The sequence below is a fragment of the Ahaetulla prasina genome, chromosome 8 (assembly GCF_028640845.1).
Source record: "Ahaetulla prasina isolate Xishuangbanna chromosome 8, ASM2864084v1, whole genome shotgun sequence".
NCBI classification, from domain to species: domain Eukaryota; kingdom Metazoa; phylum Chordata; class Lepidosauria; order Squamata; family Colubridae; genus Ahaetulla; species Ahaetulla prasina.
In genome coordinates, this window is record NC_080546.1 from 41,076,380 (window position 1) to 41,101,987 (window position 25,608).

At 36.9% G+C, this 25,608-nt stretch overlaps 1 long non-coding RNA gene across 5 annotated transcripts in view; it reads left to right on the forward strand.

The window, feature by feature from the left end:
* Positions 1-25,022, forward strand: part of LOC131202963 (uncharacterized) — a 50,068-nt gene extending 25,046 nt beyond the window's left edge. For all 5 annotated transcript variants that reach the window (XR_009156258.1, XR_009156260.1, XR_009156257.1 and 2 more), the window contains one exon: positions 19,392-25,022. This is a non-coding gene — a long non-coding RNA (uncharacterized LOC131202963). The remainder of the gene's footprint in view (positions 1-19,391) is intronic.
* Positions 25,023-25,608: the final 586 nt, after the last annotated feature.

The following is a 25,608-nucleotide window of genomic DNA, read 5'->3' on the forward strand; positions in this document are numbered from 1 at the left end:
TTGCTTTTTTCGTTCACTATTATTGCTGGTTGAACAAATGCGACAGCTGTGGATTAAACCCAAATCAATAAAAGAGTTCCTATCAGTTCAATGAGATTTTGATAATCTTTTATTTTTCTTCAAACTGCTTAGTGCAACAGAGGCATGTACTGTACGTTAATCTTAGTTTTGAATATGCAGGATGTTTGTTTTTGTGGTTAGATATTAAGAGAATAGAAATTCATTCATTGAATGTCCCTGGAAATTTCATTTTATTTCAGTTTTTTTCTCTTTACCTCACAGTTTGTGTTTATAAAGAATGTATTAAAAATTCAGATAAATTCTCTAAAAATATAATGCATGCTACTTTAAGGTATTAGGAACCTGAGGCTTGTGAGGAAATGATTTGTTTTTAAAAAAATATTTTATCTTAATGAAAGAGTGCTAGTGTTTTATGCTTCTGTAAATAACGGTTTACCCTCTCTGAATAGGAAGTTAGTGTAAAATTGGCAGAGGATTATAAACAAATTTATCATAAACTAATGATAAATGAGAGCTTGTCTTGGTTCTACATACAGATCTTATACATGAAATATAACATCATTATCCAGGCATAAGTTGTCTTTGAATGAAAATTGCTGAACCTAGCACTAGTAGCAAGACAGAATCATACATGTCTGCTCTTGAAGAACCAGAATCATGTTCTGAACTATAAGTGATAGAATACATCTATTTGTAACTATGTCATACTGCAAAACATGATATTTCTAAACCCCTGGTTTGTTCCTCTCTTTATTTACTACTACTGAACATCAAAATTGCTGAAAATATTTAACTAACAACAACCCCAAAATGGCTCCAAAATTGGGTGGGGGTGGGGCCAGCCAGCGGTGGGATTAACCAGTTCACGGAACTGGGCAGAATTTTAACAACCGGTTCACCTGAACTGATCAGTACCGGCTGAATCCCACTTCTGTAGTACAGACAAGATTATATCCCCACATTTTCAGGTCAATTTTTGCATTTATTCATGTATAATATACAGGGAAGTTTTATTGCAATGATGGACAGTGTTCTTTTGCCCTTTTTTCTTTATCTCTGTTTTTACTTTGCCAACCTTATAGCATTACTGCACGGTTGTTGTTGTTGTTTTAAATTTTTCTTTTGACTTTTTGGAGTGGGTTGGAAGGATGTAAGGCTCAGAACAGGCCCTATAAATCTAAACTCCTATTTTGTCCTTAAAATGAATCAAAAAGGGAAAAAGTGTCCAATTGTGAGGCAGAAGTTCAGGGTCTTTAAGGATTAAAATGGGCACTTTAAACTGCTGCAAACCTTAAATCACAAAAAAAGGGAAACAAATCAATTTTGATTAGATTTCAAGGATGATAAAAAAAAATTGGAAAAAGAATGTTGAGAGCTATTGAATATAAATATTGGGATTGTATTAGTTTGAAATCACTCCTACACAAACCTATAGTAACTAGATATAACAATTGGTTTCATTGGGGCTCCTTCTCAATTAAGAAGCAAAAGGAAACAAACTTGGATATGCATATTTTGAGAGAAAGTAGATATTTTCCACTATTAGCTTCTGCTTTCAACTCCCGATAATGAAGAAATATCAAAGAACAAATATATGTATATGTGTATAAGAGAGAGAGTGGTTTTCCCAATAGATGAAAACAAAATTGTTTTCAGATTTTTAAAAAAGAATTGCTTTTCGTTCACTATTATTGCTGGTTGAACAAATGCGACAGCTGTGGATTAAACCCAAATCAATAAAAGAGTTCCTATCAGTTCAATGAGATTTTGATAATCTTTTATTTTTCTTCAAACTGCTTAGTGCAACAGAGGCATGTACTGTACGTTAATCTTAGTTTTGAATATGCAGGATGTTTGTTTTTGTGGTTAGATATTAAGAGAATAGAAATTCATTCATTGAATGTCCCTGGAAATTTCATTTTATTTCAGTTTTTTTCTCTTTACCTCACAGTTTGTGTTTATAAAGAATGTATTAAAAATTCAGATAAATTCTCTAAAAATATAATGCATGCTACTTTAAGGTATTAGGAACCTGAGGCTTGTGAGGAAATGATTTGTTTTAAAAAAAATATTTTATCTTAATGAAAGAGTGCTAGTGTTTTATGCTTCTGTAAATAACGGTTTACCCTCTCTGAATGGGAAGTTAGTGTAAAATTGGCAGAGGATTATAAACAAATTTATCATAAACTAATGATAAATGAGAGCTTGTCTTGGTTCTACATACAGATCTTATACATGAAATATAACATCATTATCCAGGCATAAGTTGTCTTTGAATGAAAATTGCTGAACCTAGCACTAGTAGCAAGACAGAATCATACATGTCTGCTCTTGAAGAACCAGAATCATGTTCTGAACTATAAGTGATAGAATACATCTATTTGTAACTATGTCATACTGCAAAACATGATATTTCTAAACCCCTGGTTTGTTCCTCTCTTTTCTTATTTATTCCTTCTATCTATGATTGTTTATATATTTTGTTTAATGTTTAATATAAAATACATATTTATAAAAGAATCTATTGTAGTTGAGAGAAAAGGAGGATGAGCAGCAGGAAGAGGAGGAGGAATGAAAGCCAGGCTGGTTTAGTCTAAATTATATATTCAATAAGAATGGCACTGCATGTAAAGGCAGAGACTAGAGAAGTTGAAGGATTCTTAGTTGAGTGAGAGATACCACAAGCGGAATATTCTTCTAAGGTGGGGCATCTGTGAAAGGGAGATGGCATCATATTTTCAATATTGTGTTCTTTTCTATGCACATTGTACACATAATTATTGCATGGGTGTAGCTTCAGTTATATGATTGTGTCTCACATCATCTATTTGACCTCACCCGGTCCAAAATACTTACCTGTCTCAAGGATAGGCTGTTCCTCTGGCAACCTTAGCTTTGTAGCCTAATCAAGACTAGTTGTAGTTGGGTGGGAACTGGGATCTTTTTGCATTTAAGTTTCTATCTGCTTCTGCAATGATTTCCACTACAGGCTACTTTTACTACCCTTTGCAATATCTCCAAATAATGTTGCAGGAAACTGCTTGGACTAGACAATAATATTTGCTTTACCCCAAATCTCAACTGCCAGTACAAAACATGCTTCATACAAACTGACCTGTAACTGAGAATACATCTTTGCTTAAAAAGTTCCATCTGAAACATCCTTAATTTAGTTTTAGCCTTGAGGGACAGGGATTAAAACTGAAATATTAAATAACCAGTGTTTTCTCTTTCTGGACTGGTTAATTACTTACCTCTTCATCTTTTTCTTTATAGATCATTTGGATCTATAAAGATCATTTATTGTTGTGGTCTTAATACAAAGATGTGGCAGACTTAACCAATGCAAATTAACAAATTCAAATGAAGAGAAATTTTCTACCTAAACAGATTAAACAAGAATAAGCTATTGGTTTTAAAAGTCAAGACCAGTTTTTGAATTTTATCCATCTATAAATAGTCAATGAGCCTGTTTAAACATTATTGTGATAAGTTCTATCTGATGACTCCAGTCAACAGTTCTCTAGACTAACAAAAACATTAGAGTGGATTTCAAAGAAAGCATAATACAATATTTAAAAAGATGTTAGGTAAAGGTAAAGGTTCCCACACACACGCATGCTAGTCATTTCTGGCTCTAGGGGCAGTGCTCATCTCCATTTCTAAGCTGAAGAGCCAGCGCTGTCAGAGCACGTCTCCAAGGTCATGTGGCTGGCATGACTAAACGATGAAGGCACACGGAGCACTGTTACCTTCCCACCAAAGTGGTCCCTATTTTTCTACTTGCATTTTTTACGTGCTTTCGAGCTGCTAGGTTGGCAGAAGCTGGGGCAAATAATGGAAGCTCACTCTGTTATGCGGCACTAGGGATTCAAACCACTGAACTGCTGACCTTCTGATCGACAAGCTCAGTGTTTTAGCCACTTAAAAAGATGGTAATTAAAACAAAAATATTTGCCATGATATATATCTGTTATGTATTTAAACTTTAGGAGGGAAGTTTGGGCGGGAACAAGCACGTTGCTGATTGGCTGATGCCTCAGCCAAAATAGTATTTAAAGAGGGGTTTTTGCTGTTGGTCTTTTGCTGGGTCACAATAAACTAAAGAGCTGTTGTCACTCGTGTGGTCTCCTGCCTCGTTATTGCCCAAACATAACATTGGCGACGAAGGTGGGATACTGAGGCAGCGAGACCAGGAAAAGAGCTGAAGGAGCACGGATTTGCAAAACCCAGCCAGTATCGGGATCGGTTACATAGCCATGTCCAGCTATACACCGCCAGCACCATTTGACCCGGCCAAAGAGAAATGGGGGTCGTACATGTCTCGTTTCGAGTGTTTCCTCGAAGCAAACGAACTACAGGGAGTCTCGGACAATCGGAAGTGGGCTTATTTCCTAAGTCACTGTGGACCGGAGGTTTTCGATACCGCCGAATCGCTGTCAGAACCAACGCCGGTACAGTCGGTGCCATGGCAAACGCTGCAGACAACACTGAAGGCACACTATGCTCTGGTGCCGTTGAAGTTTGTTCAGCGTTTCGAGCTAAGACAGCGAGTTCAGCGAGAGGGCTAATCGATAAGCGTGTACATGGCCGCATTAAGGAAAGCCGTGAACCACTGTGAGTACCGGGATTTGGATGATTCCCTACTGGAACAACTCATTTGTGGGGTCTGGAACATCCGTTTACAGAGGAGGTTGCTGTCCAAAAGCAACCTAACCCTGGCCCTGGCCCTGGACGAGGCAAGGGCACACGAGATGTCCACCAAAGCGGCGGAAACCCTACAGAACCTGAACACACCGAACACCGGCACGAAAGCAATGCCAGTCCACAGCGAAGTTGTCAAGGCCGAATCCGGGGAAGAGGAAGAAGAAGAAGTTTTCCATACCGGAAGGGCAGAGAGAGGCGACCAGGATGAGTGCGTGAGCTGTGGGGGCCAACACCAATGACAAAATTGCAGATTCAAGGACGCAATTTGCCGGCAGTGCAAAAAGAAAGGGCACATTGCACAGGCCTGTCGAGCCCCTCAACCGTCCCGCCTAAAATTCAAACCGGCCAATCAGCAGAGCGCTGGACCGACAAGACGGCCAGGGATTGGCTCTTCCAAAAGAGGCGCGAAATTGAACCAAACAACTGTACGAGTGGGTCACGCATCGATGCGAATCGAAAAGAAGATATTCACACAAACGCACATCGAAGGAGTGCCGTGTAAAATGGAGGTGGACACCGGATCGTCGATCACGATCATGTCCTGGGACACCGTCACGAGGAACCTGCCAGAGGTCGCGAGACGCCAACTGCAAACCCAAAAGCTGAGAGTGCAAGACTACCAGGGAAACCGGATCCCTGTTCGAGGAGTCACGTCCGTCAAAGTGAGATATGGAAATTTTAAGAAAACTCTACCGATCACCATCGTAGATGGAGACCTTCCAAGCTTGCTAGGCCTGGACTGGTTCAGAGCCCTGGGGATGGAAGTGACCGGGGTTCACCGAAACGGAGTCACCCTAAAGGATGAACTGCTGAAAGAGTTCAAGGACGTCTTCCAGGACTGCCTGGGCAAGTACGTGGGGACCCCTATTTCGTTTAATTTAGATCCCCAGGTGGCTCCCATTAGGTTAAAGGCTAGGAGGGTCCCCTTCGCCCTTAAGCCCAAGATTGACCGGGAGTTAGACAAACTAGTAAACCAGGGCATACTAGTCCCCGTCGACCATGCCAAATGGGAGACACCAATTGTAACTCCAGTCAAGCCGGACGGATCGGTCCGGATTTGCGCTGACTACAAGGCAACGCTTAACAAAGCATTGCAAAAGAGCGCATACCCCGTTCCCGTAGTGCAACATCTGTTGCACTCATTGGGACAAGGGCAGGTCTTCGCCAAACTCGATTTGGCCGAAGCCTACCAACAACTGCCCGTAGATGAGGACACAGCCGAGGCGCAGACGATCGTAACGCATCGAGGCGCATTCAAATGCACTCGACTCCAGTTTGGAGTCAGCGTAGCCCCAGGGTTGTTCCAAAATCTAATGGAACGTCTATTACAAGGAATACCGGGGGTCGTACCATACTTTGACGACGTGCTAGTTTCAGCAGAGAACCTAGATGAGTTAGGGACCAAACTACGGAAAGTTTTGGGCATTTTCAGGTCTGCTGGACTTAAGGTCAAGCTCAACAAATGCCAGATAGGAGTTGAGTCCGTAGAATTCTTGGGTTACCAAATAAACAGAGAGGGAATTCACCTCATGGAGAGCAAAGTGCGAGCCATCAGGAAGGCTCCGGCTCCCAAAAATAAGGCTGAGCTACAGGCATTTTTGGGGCTTGTGAATTTCTATGCGGTCTTCTTGCGAAATAAGGCAACAGTAGCAGAACCGCTGCACAAGCTATTAGCGAAAAAGACTGCTTGGTCGTGGGGCAAGGCTGAGGCTAGGGCATTCGAGGGCGTTAAGAACCTATTGTCCAGTGATAGCCTACTAATCCAATACAATGGGACATTGCCACTAGTGCTAGTCTGCGACGCGTCACCCTACGGGGTGGGGGCTGTCCTCAGCCATAGGTTACCGAACGGATCGGAAGCCCCCGTTGCATATTTTTCCCGTACAATGTCAGCAGCAGAAAGAAACTACAGTCAGCTAGATAGAGAGGCCCTAGCCATAGTTTCGGGAGTTAAAAAATTCCACGAATACTTATTTGGGCGACAATTCGAAATAGTGACAGACCACAGACCACTATTGGGACTTCTGGCAGGGGACCGTCCAACTCCAGTTGCATTATCACCCAGAATGACCCGTTGGACTATCTTCCTGGCAGCATACTCGTACAAATTGTCCCATCGTCCAGGAAAGGACTTAGGACACGCAGACGCTTTAAGTAGATGCCCCTTGCCAGAGACGATCAAAGACCCAACCCTAGGGACACCCATCTTACTAATTGACTCTCTAGACTCCGGCCCGGTCACTTCTAAGGAAGTGACTAGGGCATTATACAGAGACGTTATTATAAGGACTGTAATCGGATGGGTACAGAGGGGATGGCCAAATACACCGGGAGATCGCTTCAAGAACTTTACAAAAAAACGATCGGAACTGTCGGTGCAAGAGGGTTGTCTGTTATGGGGGGATAGAATGGTTATTCCAGAGAAACTGCGAAAAAATGTGTTGGAACTGTTACATGAGGGGCACCCGGGAATTGTCAGGATGAAAAGCCTGGCGAGGAGTTATGTGTGGTGGCCACAAATGGATAAAAATATTAGCGATAGGGTAGGAAAATGCCGGGCCTGCCAAGAGTCAAGGCCACTACCCCCAACAGCCCCCATAAGAGAGTGGGAGAAACCCCAGGGTCCTTGGTCCAGGATCCATATAGATTTTGCCGGGCCATTCCATGGGCAAACCTTTTTAATCATGGTAGATGCATTTTCAAAGTGGTTAGAAATTCTGCTCATGAAATCCACAACAGCCGAAGCTGTAATTACAACTTTGCGGCACCTTTTTGTAACACACGGATTGCCGGACACCCTGGTGTCCGACAACGGCCCGCAATTCACGGCTACCCAATTCGAAGGGTACTTAGCAGAAGAGGGCATCCGACATGTCCTCTCGGCGCCTTTCCACCCGGCGATGAATGGACTTGCAGAAAGATTCATTCGGAGTGCCAAGGAAGCGCTATCTAGAATCACCCCCGGTGATTGGCAAGCCAAAATCAACACCTTTCTAGCGGTACAACACAGGACCCCCTGTGTAGCCACAGGGCGCAGCCCATCCGAACTATTAATGGGTCGGAAACTAAGGTGTCCCTTAGATCGATTGAACCCTACATATTCCCCTGACAGGTACCAAGGCATTCACGAAAAAACCAGGGAAATGACAACTGGTGATTTAGTGTGGGCACATAACTATAGTGAAGGCCCAGCATGGCTAAAAGGAACAATCACTGGGGTAACTGGCCCAAAATCATATATAGTGGACCTGGGGGATGGCAGAGTATGGAGGCGCCACATAGATCAACTACGTAGAAGGGTACAAAACAAACCAGAAACCACGCAACCAGACCCTGACTACCCAATATCTGAACCAACAGCTAACTTAAGCCCGCGGCGATCAGAGGACTTATCTGAACTCGAAGAAGTCCAGCGACGCCAACTGGTTCTTCCTGAAGGCTGCAGGGACGACTCTGCAAATAATCCAGGGCCGGAGGGCCCAGAGGAGGAGCTGGGAGGAACAAACAGTCACTCCGACCAGCTCGACTCACTCCCAGAGAATGAATTGCGCAGGTCAGAAAGAGTTAGGAGACGCCCTGTCTACCTGCGTGACTACGTGGAAAAATAACATGCAAATTCCATGCAAAGTAGGGGCTCAATGCGTTCTGGGAGGGGAAGAGTGTTATGTATTTAAACTTTAGGAGGGAAGTTTGGGCGGGAACAAGCTGTTGTGTCTCGCCCAATCTCACCACAGCCGGGGTCTGCTTATCTGCTTCCGAACGCTGAAGAATGTCCTAGCATGCCTCTCGGCCCCAGCCCTGGCTCCATGCCCAGACAGGCTGAGGAGGGGGCATCTCCCGGCCCCAGCCCTGGCTCCATGCCCAGACAGGCTGAAGAAGAGCAAGTATCTCCAGCCCCCAGCTCTGGCTCCATGCCCAGGCAAACGGACCCCTCCCCCTCCTCCACAGCATGTGAGCCTGAGGAAGGTCAATAACGAACAGCTGCCGATTGGAGTGACCCTTACTTCAGAAGAATTGATAGGCGGCGGCGTCAGAAGGAAGGGAGGGGCAGGCCTGGATAAGTGCTAAGTCATGGAGCCACACCCCATGGCCTATATAAAGGATCTGCTTTCTGGCAGTCTCTGAGTCAGGCAAAGTCTAAACATATCTTGCTGAAGTCACTTTCTGGTCTCCTGCTTGCCTTGAGGACTTTGCTAGGACTTTGGCAGAGCTGCAGAGGCACACCTGATTTCGATTTTCCTGACCCGGCCGTCAGCGGAGGAGTGGGACACAACACAAACACGTTGCTGATTGGCTAATGCCTCAGCCAAAATAGTATTTGAAGAGGGGTTTTTGCTGTTGTCTTTTGCTGGGTCACAATAAACTAAAGAGCTGTTGTCACTCGTGTGGTCTCCTGCCTCGTTATTGCCCAAACATAACAATATCCTAGATATTTGAAGAACAACTGGTGATCTACTCATAGGTGCTAGGAAATGTGTGCTTAAGGTATTGCTAAAAAAGTCAGCATAATAATCTATGAACACACACAAATTAAGAACATTATGCTTTAGGGCAAAAACAGCCTGATCCAAAATCAGCAAAACACAGTTCCCTGGTTTTATGAAGCTATTGCTAAAACTTTATAGTTTGAATACACATTTCAAAATGTAGTCACTTAGTTACCAAATAGCTCTTCTCACCCAATGGAGCCCTCAAGAACTTCAGATAAAAAGACTTCTATTTATATAGGTGTGTTTGAAAATAGAAATCATAGAGTCATAGACTAAAACTGCATCAGTTGTTTAGGCAAATGAGTCCCACTTCTTGTTCAAGAGTGGAATCCAAATTACAGATTTCCCACCGAGAGCCTGCAATTGTTGCTTGAACATATCAGTGTGAGTTTTCTACTTCTATAGATACTTGCCATTTTCACAAAGGCCTCTTTTCTACTTATAATCTTTATTTGCACGAGTGTCACGGAAAATGATAAATATAACACATTGCCATCATACTTGTATAATGCCTAAAGAGGGTTTTATCGGTTTGAGGTTTTAATTTCACAAATTTCAAATATCAATACTTATTTATTTTTTATTTATTTATTTTATTTTGTCACAAAAGTATATATAAGCATATGCATGAAATAATTATACAATATATAAGCATATATATATAAGCATAAGTATGTAATAACTATATTAATTGGATATAATGAAAGGAAGCAATAGGACAGTAACGGTAGGCACATTTGTGCTCTTATACTCACCCCTTACAGACCTCTTAGGAATGGGGTGAGGTCAATAGTAGACAGTTTTTAGTTAAAGCTTTTGGGATTTTGGGAAGAGACAGTTAGACACAGAGACAGTTAGTGTGTTCCAAGCATTAACAACTCTGTTGCTGAAGTCATATTTTCTGCAATCAAGATTGGAGCAGTTAACATTAAGTTTAAATCTATTGTGTGCTCTTGTATTGTTGCAATTGAAGCTGAAGTAGTCTTCAACAGGAAGGACATTGTAATGGATGATTCTATGAGTTAAACTCAGGTCATGTCGAAGGCGGCAGAGTTCTAAGTTTTCTAAACCCAGGATTTCAAGTCTGATGGCATAAGGTATTTTGTTGTATTCAGAGGAGTTGAGAACTCTTCTTGTAAAGTATTTCTGGACACGTATTAGGGAGAATACTTCTTTTCTACTTATACAGATATATTGATGTTTGAAATTTTATATATGCATTTTAATGATTTTCACTCAAAATCTTTGTATGGCCTTACCTTGTGTTTTCATTGTGAAAATATACAGCCCGAGACACAAACCCAAACACAAGAAAGCACTAAATGACAATATTCATTCAGGCATCTTCTCCCAATCTTTTTTTTTAATGGTTGAGTAATTAAGAGACATGTTGTGCTATTAATTCAGCATTAAAGCAAAATCTGATTAAATATTTGAAAAATCTTCATCTGTAAACAAAGTGACCTTTTCCCAGGAGAATCTTTACTTTGATTTCAGGAACTAGGTCATATAGATTTCACAGGTAGTCCCAATAATTAGCAAACCCCCTGTTGTGGTATGGATCATCAATGGGACACAGAGAATACTGTTTCAGTATTAATATTTTTGTATTAGAAGGCTGAAAATTCCAAGGCTTCCTGTTATTTCCTACATCAATAGGACTAAGATTAGAGAGGCAAGTATACTTAGAGGATAAATCCACTTGAACTCAATGGATTTTCTACATAATAAATTCTATATTGTTTTTTGAAGCTAGGAGAACAAAATGGGTTGATTTTGTGATATTTTTGAAGGAAGGAATAAAGAACTTTATAGCCCATCATATGCATATTTGTACAAAACAATAACACAAAAAGTCTCTCTCCATTTCAATGTACATTTTTCTGTTTTCTTGAATTATAAACTCATGAAGACATATTCAATATCCTTAACACTATAGCCACATACATATGGATTAGTATTTGTCACTGCAAAACAAAACAAATCAGATGATATTTTTTTCACTCTAAAACATATTTAAACATGTCTATAACAGAAGAAAGTAGAAATAACAGTTTATACTTCCCAGTTTAAAAGTTCAAAATGGCTACTATTTATCCAAAATAAAGATAAACAAATATATTCACCACCAATATAGTGTTTAGTTGTTACTACCATGAAAAATTCATCACAAAGATTTGTCAGAGTTCCTATTAATCTTACTGTTCTATTTGAGCCCTCTATATAAAGTGTGCAATTGCCGCAAACTACAGTGGCAGTTTTGAATTAACTTTCTATAGAACTTGACATAATTCTGATAAATAAAATATCTTACGAACATGATTTTTGATGTGGTCTCAGATTTGAAAATGTCAATTGCTTATGTGAGGAGATATGACGATCCTTACATTGAATACTAATATGGGTAGGCGATTGATCTTGTCAGAGGTGGCAAGTCAATCTTTTATTTATTTGTGTATCACAGGCACTTTTAGGCTAACTCAATCTAAGCAGTTTATAATGCAAAAATACAACATCATAAATATACAGCAAAACATACCAAAGTTATTTATAATGTTATTATAATATAACTGTTAATAGTAAGCAACATCATAATTCATCCAAAATATTTCCTCTATTTTTTCCTCAGCAATCCTCTTCAAAAACATCAGAACTTCCCAAGCCATTTGAATATGAAAAATGAGGGCACAATTGTTACATCTCGTAGCATTTAATATATTGGTGGGGTTGTAGTTCAGTAATCAAGAACATTTATGTACCATAAATTGGGGCTTTATTATGAATTTATGCATTTCTATTCAAATATTCAACTAGTACAACTATTATTGTAATATAGTAATGTAGAAAACTTAATGACAAGTCAGATCATTGCTCATCTGACTTAATGTATTCTATACCAACTAGTATCCATTCTCAGAGTTAAAGATGTGGGTATAGATGTGAGTATATGCCCTGTATATGCATGATAAATTTGAACCTGGGATCTTCTCCCAAATCATGTATCAACCAGGGGTGAAATTCAGCTGGTTCTATCTAGCAGCGGCTGCGGGAGGCTGCACCCACCTGCATGGACATCTTGACATTGCTTTTTTGCAACAATTTTAAGCCTCTGCACATGCTCAGGCAGCTTTGCACATGCACGAACAACACGGTGCGCACACGCATTTGCAAACTGGTAGGGAAGGTAAGTGAATTTCACCCCTGATATCTATTGAACAATCATCTTTCTTGAATTTGGGAAAGGCACATAAATCTGGCATTCCTTCTTGGCTAAATCCTGTGATAATATCATTTCTTCATTAAAATTTTCACAGCCACAAATTTGCTAAGACACTTATTATTAGCAATCTGCTATGTGAAGATCTGTTGAGAAAGTACTTATTGCAGTAATAATTAGCATATAACATATACATAGATGACCATAGGACAAACTGTACTTTTATCTATATAAATTGAGAATGGATATACAATTTTCATTTACAGCAAAAGGGTAAATGATACTATTTTACTGTATGTTTGAATATGCATAATGAATCAGATATTTGAATAGATTCAGCTTTATAAAATTTAAATGATTACTCTGGAGACCAATCAGCATGTATAATCAATTAATTGCAATAATTTGTTAGATTATTCATATTTTTCTAACCAACAGAAGATTTCTTTATTGATTAGAAAAATATAGAAACTCTGTTATTTATAAATTACAGAGAACTTCTATAATGACATATATAGGAAAGAACCAAAAGTGTCACTGCGAGATTGGCTGGAAAAAAGCAGACTCTGACGAGCCTTAAGAAAATCCAGCCATACAAACTGCTGTCGGGTGGTCTTCAGACTGGATCCGTCTTGTAGGGACGGTGAAGAAGGAGAGCACCTCAGACGGCCAAAAGGAACAGGCAAGTTCCTCGGAAGTCAGAGGAAACTCTTCAATCCAGTGGCAGGGACAGGCGCCATTATGACTGTCATGAAGCTGGGGCAACCCAAATAAGATTTGTGCAGGTGCGATGTTTTGGACAAAGTATTGGTACCGGGTGAGTGATTGGCCAACTCACAGGTAAAAAAGAAGTATTTAAAAATTTTTCAAAAGAAGTCCTGGCGAGGAAATATCAGCTAATTGGTGTTGGGGAATGTTAATGAAGGGAGAAGAACAAAACGGAAGTTAAAGAACTAAAGCCCAGAATGGAGTTTGATATTTGGATTGGAAATTGGATTTGGAAATATTAAAATTATTATATTAAAATTATTATATGAAAAAGAAACCCAAAAGAAAATAATTTCTGAACAAGATTGGACATAAGTTTTGAACTTTGAAGGAAAAACAAAGAAAAATTCAAAATAGAAAAGCCTTGTAAAGGAATTTTTTCAATTGGATTTGAAATTGGATTTTAAACTGGAATTTGGGATATATAAAATTAAGAAGAGAAAAAAGAAACTTGAAAAACATTTGTTAAGCGGATTTAATACACAAATTGGATATTTTGTGACTGTTGATTTGAAACTTGTGGATTGGAGAGAGACATCTGCTGGCAGAAAAAAAGCACTACAACGAACAATTCGAAATCTGGAAAAAATTACAGTGACCCTACAAGAGCTATGAGAAGTTTGAAGGAGGATATGTTTTCTTTTAAGCTGTTTGATCTTGACAACCAAAGGAGGTGGAAACTAACAAAATTGTAAATTGGAGTTAAAAACAAACCAGAACATCAAAATGTGGCACTAATTGAGATGGTTAAAATGTGTGTATCATTCAATCTTCATAGAAAATGAGAAATTGTGTCAGAACATATTCAGTTGGATAAAGAGGCTAAGAATGAGAAGCAAGAAAACAGCACTGAAGATAAAGACATTGATAATGAAAAATTAAATGATTACATTGGGAGTAACAATAAAAAAGAAGGGACAGGAGGAAACAATCTACAAAAAAGCAAGCAAAGTAAGAGAAGAAAAGGAAAGGGGAAAAGGCGAGAGGAAAATATGTTTAATGATTACACCGGGATTAACAGTGGCAAAAATAGAGAAGATAGGATAAGCAAAAGATAAAAGAAAATGGGAAAGGATTAGGCACAAAAAAGTTTAATGATTACACTGAGATCAACAGTGGGGAAATAAAAAAAGTGAGAGGAGAAAAGGGGAATAGATCAGATGGGAACTTAGGGCAAACTAGACAAGTAAAGGATTTAAAAGTCAAAGGAAGAAAAGACATAATAATTATAAAAAGAAAAAAAGAAAATGAATGGGATAAAGGGAGGGAAATTTTAAGAGGTGGATTGCTGGATGGACCAAGAGAAAATGGTTAAAAGGAGTAATTAATGGAAAGGAGAAAGGATATACTGTATAAAGGAGGATATACTGTATACCTATATTTATGAAGTGAACTTTATTATTAATATTTGTGATTGTAATATGAAATATATTGTGTAATACCAATGGTAGAATGGAGAAAAACAAGGAAAAAGAAAGGAAATATGCTATATACTTATAGAATCAAATGAATTGTATTAATATCAGTATTGTAAAAATTGAATTATGATATAAATTGTGAAATACAAAAAGAATTTTAGAAGGGTTAATATGATCTTATTTATTTAGAAGGGGTTAAGATATGGAACTTCAAATCAAATTGAAATTGAATAAGATAATAAAAATTAAGAAAAAGAAGATGATTAAGAGATTAAGATAATGTTTGTATCTGAAAAAACTGGTGTGAAAAACAAAACTGAAGAAATATATTGTTCTTGGTAAAATGGTAAAATGATTAATAGGGAAATAAGAAATGATAAATTGGTCCACCATAGAAAATAATTGACATTAAGAGATAAATGTGAAATATCAAGCTATAATAAAAAAGTAGAAACTGTATGAAAAGCACTATTTAAATTAAAGAGTTTCAATAGAAAAAAGGGAATAAGAGGAAAGAAATTGAAATAATTTACCAATAATTTTAATGGTAATTTTGAGAAATATATGTGATAAATGGAGAAGTAAGATAATGAAATGAAATAAGATTAAGATTGGAGGGTTAGGGCAGATGGTAATATTGATTATATATTAAATATTAAGTAGAGATAAAAAATAAAAAAGGGGAAAAAAAGAATATTATGGCAGAAATTGAAATGCTGTATATAAATTATATTTAGGAAGTAATGTTATAAGCTGTAAATTTTTACTTGGTCTATACTCTATTGAGAAAAAATGTACTGTTTTTGTTTGTTTTTTAAAAAATAAAAATGTTTATTAAAAAATATAATGACATATATAGGATAGTTTATCATGCATAATTCAGACATTAATATTACAATATCAGAATTGTTTAAATTTTAGAAAGTTTTCAGACACAAATTCTGGAATGAATAGAAGAAACAGAAATAAAAAGTACCAGCACACTTTTACAATGTTACAGAATTTTTTAGATGTATTGGCTATACAAATAAAGTAATAACAAAATTGCAAAAAACAAACAAACAAAAAAAACCTCAGTAAATTAAGACCAATCCTGATGTATGGATAGGAAAAGGGGAAATAGTGATGTTTTGCCTGTTCAAGCATCAACTGCTAGAACTTTGGTTGTTGTTATCTCCCTCGTGATTTGAATATCCATATATCAATACATTTTCTTTATCCAAAGTCCACTGAAGATGTCTCCTCGAATGGGAATGAAATGTTTGCAACCAAATCGCCAAGCTTGGAGCTCAAACCAACAATATAATTCCTATTATTACCCTCTTCAGGCATTCAAAAATTATAAGACACGACAGGATGCAAATTTCAACTACCTCTCTCTGCACTGATGGGAAAGATCTAAAATACATGGATGCCTGCATTCAGGCATGGGTCTGGAAACAGTTTGTATAGCATTCTCTATTGAATGAACCATTGTAGATATATTCTCTACCTATACCTACATTTAAATATTTCCTGTCAAAAAGGCAATCAAGACTGAAAGCCTGGAGAGTGCATTCATGTCATCATTATTTCAAATTATGATATGAATGCAGATAATTTTCTGGGGTTTAAAAATTTTTAAACTTTTAAAGCTCCTTTTTAGCTTTTTATTGAAAATTCTTATTTACACAGTAAGTTTACATATGTATTTTTGTGACAGATTGCATTCTTCTAAGATGTATAACTTATATACATGCAGTGTTACAGTGTTTGTTTTCACTTGATCTATGCATATAGAAACACCTGCATGTTTTTCTGTATTATATGCTATACTTGGTATATGTTCATGAATCATTTGCAAACAAGACAGTAAATGAAATTGGTATGGTCAGCCAGCTGTTAAGATGTGCATTTGAGATTTTATTAGAAACCTGAGCACGGTCGGCAGCTGAATTCTAGCAATTACATTTATGCAGTTTAAAAAATATTCGGTTTTCATCTGAATTTCCCATGATTAGAAAACTGAACAGAAATTAATCAGATCTCAGAAACATTGGCTTTATTTCAACTCAATTGTATTTTGTTTTTCGTTCTGTGTACAATATTTTGATGACTCAGGAGAAATTACTGTGCTTGTGAATTGGTATATTTTGATAACAGTCTCCTCTGTTTATAAAATATTGGAAAAATGAGAATTTTTTACCTTATGAAACTCTCAATGTTTTAAATTGAAGAAGCTAGTATGCATAGTAAACTAGTATTCATAGTATGTTTCTGATAGATATCCTTTTTGGATTCCCATCCCAAAAGTCAATTGACAGGATTAAAAACAAAAATAAAAAATATATGTTTATATTAAAATTAAAAGTATGCAACTGGAAAGATACACATTGCATGGAGTGCATAATAAGAATTGTAGTACTCTTTATACTAGAATCATAATGGTTAATGTCTGAACATTGAATTGATACTAGAAGAATATGGAATTCATTCACTTCTCTTTGGAAATCTCAAAGTAAGAAAAATATTTTTGGAGAACAATTAGATCATATCTCTTTACAATGTGGTATGAAACAGAGTGAAAGAAAAGTGGCTGCTTTATCTAAGAGCCAACCTTTTTGTGATACTGAAAATAGTATCACAAGAGGTATAAGAATTTATAGGCCTAATGTAAAAGACTCAATATTCTGGTTACTAATTGGACTTGTCAGAGACTGCTTTTTGCTAGCAGTTGCTGGAGTTTGCTCCAGGTTGAAATGGTTGTTTAGATTTTTCTTTTACCTTGCTTATCATTTTGGTAGGGAAGGTGATATATAACACATCATTGCAATTATATTAAGAGTTTAACAAAATGATTCCTGCTACATAAACTCCAGAGGCACATTTCATAAAAACAGTTGTTCCCAGATCTATGTTTATCTTAGATCATTATTACAGGAGGGGGAACACTAGCAGGTGTAAAATTTTGTTGGCTTGATGCTTTTTTCCCCCAGGAAAAAAAAAAGCCACACTTCATTGCACTGTATATATGTATGTGTGCTGCCTGCTTGCAATTCTAATAAGATTCTTTTCCCCTTTATTTTTGTAATTTTCCCATTGACTCCAAGAATAATATTAACATGCAGATACAGGGAAAGACAGTAGAGAGGAGCTTTGGAGAAAAATTGGTAGGAGGAGAGAGATTTAAACCTCTCACTTGCTAATTTTTTCCTGCAAATGTTGTTCTCAAAAAAGCACACATTTCGAAAATACAAATGACTCTGTCATTAGGTAGTTCTGCACACTTTTCTATCAGATATTGCATTCCTTTGATGCTACTTTTTGGTTTTTTTATATTGGATAAATCTAGAGAATACTGTTGTAACCTGGTTCCCTGCAGATGTGCTAGATGACAATTTGAAATGCCCTCTGAGCAGCAACCGCTGAAAGATATCAACTTGAGGAAAGTTGGCCTGAAGTTTCTTTATAGGAGCAGTACTAGGCATACATAGCACACTATCTGGATGAATGTATCAAGCTGTCCTTAAAGCACAGGTGTCAAACTCACGGTGTCACGTTGCCATCATGTGATGTTTTGCAACATTTTCCCCCTTTGCAGAGCTGAGGTGGGTGTGGCCTGCATATGATGCATCTGGTTTACAGGCTGCCAATTTGACACCCATGTCTTAAAGGTTTAGCATACAGTTGGTCATATTTAGTTGGGTGATTTTTTTACATGTGTTTGTACTTACAAAAGTGAATATACTAATTTGTTCCAGAATTTGACTTTTTTTTTTCCTGGATCCAATCTGGATCAGTTAGTGAGACCAGAGGTATAATCTTCCCACCTTTTGGACTCAGGCTGGAGCCTATCCTCTGGGAACTTTTCTCTAACAGATTCAATCTGTCTGTCTGTCTGTCTGTCTGTCTGTCTGTCTCTTTCTCTCTCTCTCTCTCCCTCCCTCCCTCCCTCCCTCCCCCCTCCCTCCCTCCCCTCTCTTTGATGTTTTTTTAAATAGTTTATACTACAGAAAAAATGGTTATGAAATCTGAAAGAGTTTAAAGTATAGCATATATTATAGCTAGAAAAAAATTAACAACATTTAAATATACCTTGATAAATTAGAAATATAAGATTTTGTTCATAATGGGAATTCATTAAAACATATGCTGCTATGTAGGACTTCCAGTGAGGGCATGGTGAACATGTTAAAGAAATGGGTACAATATTACAAAGCATATTGCTTATCAGATACAGGATCTGGACCACTAAAATCTCTCTAGAGAATGAGGGATTGTGATATTTCCCACATATATTTGGTGTTTTTTGCTATCTGCTTGTGAGTTGAGTGGCTGAAAATTAGGGATAGGTGTAATGAAGCCTTTTAAAGAATAAGATTTCACCAATCCTGCTTTCTTAATCACTTTGGAATACTTTTAATTGGTTTTACATATAGAGCACCTCCATAATGATGTGCTGCATGGCATTTTTTTTCCTTCAATGGTCTACAAAAATAAGTTAAAAGTATGAGTTTAAATATTTTTTTTCAGAATTAACAGCGAAAGGGCGATAAGATGGTTGATTTAAAACTGGCCAACTCTTCAAATGGAATAAAATAATACTAATGCGGGGTGGTTTTATAAAAAAAAAGGCTGAGTTTATAAGCAAAGGATGAAATCCACAATGGGTTCAATGTTTGATTGAAGAACAGAGCCAAATAAGCTATAATGGATTTGGAAAGCTTTATTTTAGCATAAAAATTATGCATTTATGTTTATTAATTCTGTTTATTCCCTCCTTATCTATAGAGTACATACAAAATATGAACCATTTGAAAAAGTGATCACTGTCTTATTAATGGAAGGACATAAGGTAAAGACAATACTAGACAACACAGTATCAACGGTAGAGACCTTCAAACTTCTAGGTTCTACCATATTGCAAGATCGAAAATGGACATCTAACATCAAAAACGTCATCAAAAAAGGACAACAAAGAATGTTCTTTCTGTGCCAACTCAGAAAGCTCAAACTGCCCAAGCAGCTGCTGATCCAGTTCTACAGAGGAATTATTGAGTCTGTCATCTGTACCTCTATAATTGTCTGTTTGGTTCTGCAACCCAACAAGACAGACACAGTCTTCAGAGGATAATTAGAACTGCAGAAAAAACAATGGCTACCAACCTGCCTTCCACTGAGGACCTTTATACTGCACGAGTTAAAAAGAGGGCTGTGAAAATATTTACAGACCCCGCACATCCTGGACATAAACTGTTTCAACGTCTACCCTCAAAACGTTGTTACAGAGCACTGCACACCAGAACAACTAGGCACAAAAACAGTTTCTTCCGGAATGCCATCACTCTGCTAAACAAATAATTCCCTCAACACTGTCAAACTATTTACTAAATCGGCACTATTATTAATCTTCTCATCGTTCCCATCACCCATCTCCTTCCACTTATGATTGTATGACTGTAACTTTGTTGCTTGTATCCTTACGATTTATATTGATATTGATTGTTTCCTGATTGCATATTTTTACCCTATGCCTATCATTAAGTATTGTACCTTAGAATTATTGATGAACATATCTTTTCTTTTATGTACACTGAGAGCATATGCACCAAGACAAATTCCTTGTGTGTCCAATCACACTTGGCCAATAAAAAAAATCTATTCAATTTAATTCTATTCAAGATAACTATTTAGGTACTATAATCCCTAGCATGAGTGCACCATAGTAGAAGTGACTAGAATAATGCTATGACTTTACAATAATGAAGAATTGGAAATTCTCCACTGGGAATGAACATAATTTTAGAATGTGGATGGAGAATAAAAAAATAAATTAGCTATACAGTAGATATTGTAAGTAGAATATTTAGGAGACTCTTGTTGGTGGATAGATAAGGAACTAAGCTCCTACCCTGGAGTCAGATCAGGCTGGTTATCCCCATATGGATAAGAGGCAGGTAGTGGTGAATAGGTTGTTGAGCATGATGGTTGTGTGGCTGCTGAATGATTTAATAGAAAACAGTCACAAGAAGAATATGTGAGTGTAATGGGTAACAACAAAGGCACAAGAATTCAAGAATTGAGAGTAGAAAGATGACTGTTTGCTGGTGAGAGTAGACAGAAATTGGGAAATATAGTGGTGAAAATGCTGCTTTTTATGAAAAGGAATGGAAATCTGAGACCAATCCTATCTTCTGGCCTCATCTTGGGGCCTAGGTTCCAGGGCTTGGCAAAAAAAAAACAAAAAAAAACATGTAAAGTGATGCTGATTGTCAACAAAGAATTAAGTTAGAACTAAGATCTAACTAAACGTGGGTAAAGCTCAAGTTCAAGAATGCTAAATTACATTGTATTAGTAATAATGGTAAAAAATCACTACTTCTCTTCACTTTATCACTTTATCTTTATCTCAAATTGCCACACAACAATCTTTTTAAGGTTACCTGGATCTTATTAGATAATTATGAGCTGGAGGATAGGTTAGTAGCCACTATGATGAATCTTTTGGAGGATAAAAGTCATACAGATACACATTTTCTCAGAGTTGAATACTACCAGGACATGTCCTAATGAGCTAACAATACTAGTGAGAATAGGAAGAAAGGTAATTATGAACTGATTTGAATCATGGCAATTCCAAGGAAGTGGACAAGATTTTCTGTGATGTGGGATCTGTCATGTATAGATTACTTTTTTTATCAATGACAAATGGTGATGAGGTTAGGAAAGGATTGAAAAAATAGACAAACATTAAATACAAGCATTTGACATCTTGTCTCATAAATAGCAACTTAATCCAATTAAAAATGTTTCAAATCTAAGAGACTCTAAGAGAAACTCTTAAGATACTTCATCTTAATCAACTCCCAGTCAATGAGTCTAGGAAATTTCTGTTACAGTTTCCAAGATTCTATATACACCTGAAATAACATTAACATTTCTTTACAGCAATCTGTAGATTTGCTTGCCAATTGTATGGGACTTGACGTTCGACCGTTTTGTTAGTGAAAACTACTGAGGACTAGACAGGAGGGTTACAGCAAATGACAGTTAAAATTACTGTCTCTTTCTCTCATTTTCTTCTTGTAAGTTATTATAGTTTCTTTTTTCCCTCCTTAGTGAATTTATTGACAATGGAATGCCTCAAAATTTCCCCCCAAATATCTAGCTGCCAAACGATTCCTTTAGAACTCTCCACTGTCCAGCATCTGAATCTTTTTAACCCAACCCTGGCCATCTCCTAATATTTCCACATTCTCACAAGTTACTATAGACTTTTTCTCCCAATCTTGCTACACATCCCAGGCTGGGATCTTCAGACTTGGCAGGCTGTGTTGTTTTTCCACTCTACATGATGGTAACCGTATGATGTCCTCTCCAGAAACAGACCTGCAACATCTGAAATGTAACATATGCACACTACTCTCTTTCTCCTTTTTATATTCTATATTTAAAGCATGTTTATGTCACTGTACAGGTGCATTCGTGTTCCTTTTTTTTTTCTTATACAGGCTCTTGGCCTTGTGCTGAATCATCTATTTTATCTAAAAAAAGAAATCTTTGACCTTGGCACAAACCCAGCCACTTCTCTCCAGTCGAGGACTTTACCCTTTCACAGTATGTCCTTTTCTCAAGAAGCCATTACTCAACCCTGTTATTCTAAGTAACTGCTGGCCAGTCTCCAAATTTCCCTTTTTAAGTGAGGATGTAGAAAAATGTAGAAAAACCATTTTGGAGAGTCCTGGAAAAAGGATTTTATGGTCTCTTTCAATATGATTTCAGCCTGGGAATTATACTGATTTTGTATTGGTCAGTCTTATTGACAGGTTTTGTGGACTCCTCTGCTTCTGAGGCTGAAGAGAAGCACCTGGTGGATTCTAGTATCTGCATGGCAATGAAATTTTTCTTCTTAATTGAAATATATCATTAATTGATCTAGTATATTTTCAATGTACAAAATATCAACAAGTATCCCATTATCTGAAAGTGCGTCTATATTTATACATTTTAAAAACAAGTAATAAAAAATTCTTTAAGGTGGTTTTACCTCAACACATTATTCATAAAAGATCAGCTGAGTACAAATTTGTGGCACAACATTGAAACCATATGTTATATTGTGACCCAATAGGGATACAAAATAGCATATTACTACTAATAAAGATGGTGATGAAATAATTGCACTTTCATACGCCTCTTACCATGATTTAGACAAGAGGGAATTTATAAGAAAGAATACTGCAGAATTATTCTTTTGGTAAAATATCTTGTTCAAGGGCTTTCCTGTGACCAAAGGGAATTGTCTTCCACTATTGCAATAGTATGTAATGTGTAGTTTCTGCAAACAACTGGATTTTTATCAATCTATATGTACCAGTAAGCACATATGTATCAATCCATATGTACCAGTAAGAAATTTCTGGAAATATTTCCCTATTAATTGAATAAACATTTTAAATACCAACTGTCTCAACTTTTTAAAATGTACAAATCTAGCAGTTGTTTTGGTGTTTCCTGGTACACTTAGATTTAAACGTGGTTAATTTGGCTTATCATGCTGAGCAAATGAACTGGTTAGCTCAATTTATTGCACAAATCCTGATAATTGGTTAATTCATTACATTGTGGGTCTTCCCCATTGTCCACATCAATTTTCCTCTTTATTTTGTGGTAAGGAATTGGGTAAATTATATATTTTAAGCAAGCGATATAAACAGAGAACGAACCATTTGTAGAGAAGCTGTGAAGATAACAATAGTAGTGTGAAGTTTGCTTATGATCTCCTAAACTGAAGCAACTCTTCAGAGATTTCATCATCATTTTAGAATAGAATAGAATAGAATTTTTTATTGGCCAAGTGTGATTGGACACACAAGGAATTTGTCTTGGAGCGTATGCTCTCAGTGTACATAAAAGAAAAGATACGTTCATCAAGGTACAACATTTACAACACAATTGATGATCAATATATCAATATAAATCATAAGGATTGCCAGCAACAAGTTATAGTCATACAGTCATAAGTGGAAAGAGATTGGCGATGGGAACTATGAAACGATTAATAGTAGTGCAGATTCAGTAAATAGTCTGACAGTGTTGAGGGAATTATTTGTTTAGCAGAGTGATGGCCTTCGGGAAAAAACTGTTCTTGTGTCTAGTTGTTCTGGTGTGCAGTGCTCTATAGCGTCGTTTGGAGGGTAGGAGTTGAAACAGTTTATGTCCAGGATGCGAGGGATCTGCAAATATTTTCACGGCCCTCTTCTTGATTCGTGCAGTATACAGGTCCTCAATGGAAGGCAAGTTGGTAGCACTTATTTTTTCTGCAGTTCTAATTATCCTCTGAAGTCTGTGTTTTTCTTGTTGGGTTGCAGAACCGAACCAGACAGTTATAGAGGTGCAAATGACAGACTCAATAATTCCTCTGTAGAATTGGATCAGCAGCTCCTTGGGCAGTTTGAGCTTACTGAGTTGGCGCAGAAAGAACATTCTTTGTTGTCCTTTTTTTAATGATGTTTTTGATGTTAGCTGTCCATTTGAGATCTTGCGATATGATAGAACCCAGAAATTTGAAGGTTTCTACTGTTGATACTGTGTTGTCAAGTATTGTGAGAGGTGGAAGTATGGAAGGGTTTTTCCTAAAGTCTACCACCATTTCTACGGTTTTGAGTGTGTTCAGTTCCAGGTACATAAGGAACACTACCCAAGGTTCCCATTGAAAGTGGGTTGGTTTAGGGGGGTCTCTGTTGATTTGTTTATTATATTTATATGTGGTAAATTTACATGGTAAAAATAAATAGAAAAGCTATTTTTTTAAAACAATGCACAATAAAAATGTAAAACTATACAGAAAACCGAAACCAAGGAGACAGATGGGGAAAAGATATTTTTACCCTATTAGAAGGTCTATTAGTAGGGTCCTTCTGACAGACAAACCTGTCAGCCTATTTTATATAATATTGAGGTCATTCAGACCCTCAGAATAAAGTATTAGCCATATGTTTATGATACCTAACTGTACTGCACTCTATAATTGACCTCCAAGGAGTAATCCATATTTTTTAACATAGTCTAATTTTGACAAGGGACTATATGATAGCAAACTAACTAAAATTAAATGAAGAAAAATGATATATTGTTGATAAGGAGAAAAATGAACCAAATTAAGGATAATTTTATATTGGAAAGATCCTTGATTTCATGTATTGGATTACAACTATCAGCTGTAATAAAGAATGTGGTTAACCAGCTGTGATTACTATACCAACTGTAACCCTTTCAGAGTTAGCCAGACTTGGTGACATTGATTTATGCTTTGGTTTTGACAACTGCAAGACACTTGATAATGGAACTATATTTAAAAGATGTCTGTATATTGCAGTCAATAGAAAATACGTACCTGACTTATAATTACTGCAAAGTACAGGGATTATCTGTATTAAAATATTTATACAATTACTAGGCACACTTTAAGGAGTTGATATCTAAAACCAAACTTCATTTTTTTTCTTTGGAAATTTTTATCAGAATATACAAGGAAACTGGTACGTAGTATAATTTATTTGGTACTTTCATAAGTATTTATTACCAACTAAATGCATTTATATTTGCTAAAAGATATGCAAGTAATATTTTTGCATGTTGGGAAATATATCAATTTCCTTCTACAGGAAAAAAAATCAAATTATTTGATTCTCATAATTTGTGATCTGGAGCCAGACATAATTATCACAAAAAGCATTAAAGCAAAGTTCATAAAAATCAGTGCAAAACATAATACAGCCCAATGTATTTTTATTCTCCACAAGAGCAATTTATAATACTCTCTGATTCCTTGTTTGTTCATGGATGGCTAAAATGACAATGTGGTCCCTATCTAATACTTCATATATAAAAGAATTATGAATAGGAAATGGATAGATGGTTGCTTTCTGATTTGACTAAAATCCATTAACATCACTTATTTGTTTCAGCTTGTGTCTAGCTTCCTAAAGAGCTTTAAAACTGTGAG